Raw genomic sequence first — 1,913 nt, 5'->3', positions numbered from 1 at the left:
CTTCTGTAGCCATCGCCGCTGCCGCTGCCGCCTCCCTCTCCTCCCTGCAGCCGGGTGCCGTCCCTCCTCTCCGCTACGCCGCTCTGAGCTCGCTGGGTTTCTGACTTCTGCCTCCGCCAGGTGCGGCTCGGGCGGTGCAGGTAACCGCGCTGCCCCGGAAACGGGAGGTGGAGCGCCGGCCGCCTGGGTTCCCGGGTCCCCTCCCAGCGCGCAGCGCCACGAGGGCGTGTCTTAGGGCCCGAGACGCGCCCCCTCGTGGGACAGCCCCAGCCGCCGGCCACCCCTACGCTGCCCCTGCCAGGGGAAGGAGAGACCGCCCCTCACCTGCGTCCCAGACCTAGGGGGCTGGGCCAAAAACCGCTCTTCCTCTACTTAAAACGCTCCTGTCTCTCTCCACCCGGAGTAGCCAGGCTCTTGGCACAGGTGGCCCCAAATCTTAAAGCTCCCTGCTTTTCTGTGGTGTAGAATCAAGAGTCAGGCAAGAAGTGGTTAAATGGAAACATTCTTGCGAATTGGGAAACATAAGTTTTCCAGGATCTCTGGTCCCTTCCCCCAACACACGCACCATCTGTCTCCTTCTATTCAACTCTCCCTACGACGTTTCGCCCACCCTCCACCCCTCCCCACCATTTGGAAATGTAGCTGGCTCCCCTCAGGGCCCCTAAAATTAGGAGCGCTGTGGATCCGCTTTCCTGGGCGGACTTCCAGAGGGTGTCAGGGAAAACACTTCGTCAAAGTAATAGTAATGCCATTGTTATTGTTAGCTAAATTGAGGACTTACTTGTGACAGGCTGTGGCTAGCAGCTTCAGAACAGGCGTTCTTTCTTGTGATACCTTGAGGTAGGTGTGTTATGGATTTGGGAGAAGTAGGGTTATGAAAACGAAAAAAGTAAGCAAAGCAAAATTCCATCTTGAAAAATGTTCAAGAGAATAAAATAGAGTTTCTTGAGAAATTAAAAATGTAGAATTAGTTGGGCGTGGTGGCTCACGCCTGTAATCCCAACACTTTGGGAGGGTGAGGCAGGCAGATTATCTGAGGTCAGGATTTGAGACCAGCCTGGCCAACATAGTGAGCCCTATCTCTACTAAAAAATAATAATAATTAAAAAAAAATTAGTTGGGTGTGGTGGCGGGCATCCCTAGTCCCAGCTACTCGGGAGGCTGAGGCACGAGAATTACTTCAACCTGGGAGGTTGAGGTTGCAGTGAGCCAAGATCTGCACTCCAGCCTGGGCAACAGAGCAAGACTCTGTCTCAAGTAAATTAATTAACTAATTAATTTAAAATGTAGCATTAAATACAAAAAGCAAGCTAGCATGATTGAGTGAATGATCAGTCCCAATCTCCTCTTATGTCTGTGTACTGAGTGGGAATTTAACCCTTTTTTGCACTAGGCATTTGGCAGGAAGCTGAACTGGTCGAAGGAAGCCCAGTTCGGTGTCTTCTCTTGCCTGAGGCCCACAGTCTTCCAGAAGAGCCAGCACCTCGTGCTGTATGGGCCAGGGTGTTGCCGAGCAAGAGAGGGAATCATGTTTGTGGTCTCATCTCCTCTTGACAGAAAAGACCCACCAGAGTGAGCCTCGCCTGCAAATGCCTTCTGCATAGTTAATTCCTTCCCTGAGGCCAGGCCCAGGGGCTCAGTGCTTGGCCCTCCTTCATTCCATAAATACCAGGCACCAGAGTCCAGGGACACCAGCCTCAGACTAGCCCTCAACACCCAAAAGATGGAATTCCCCATTCCTTTATGGGGGAATTCCCACAGCCCTCTACACTTCCTCTGTGTGGGTCAAGCCTTCACTACATAAAAACCCACTATAGGCCGGGTGCCGTGGCTCAAGCCTGTAATCCCAGCACTTTGGGAGGCCGAGACGGGTGGATCACGAGGTCAGGAGATCGAGACCATCCTGGTCTACA

Source organism: Colobus angolensis, unplaced genomic scaffold (assembly GCF_000951035.1).
Source record: "Colobus angolensis palliatus isolate OR3802 unplaced genomic scaffold, Cang.pa_1.0 Scaffold27, whole genome shotgun sequence".
Taxonomy (NCBI): Eukaryota; Metazoa; Chordata; class Mammalia; order Primates; family Cercopithecidae; genus Colobus; species Colobus angolensis.
This window is presented reverse-complemented; position numbering follows the sequence as displayed.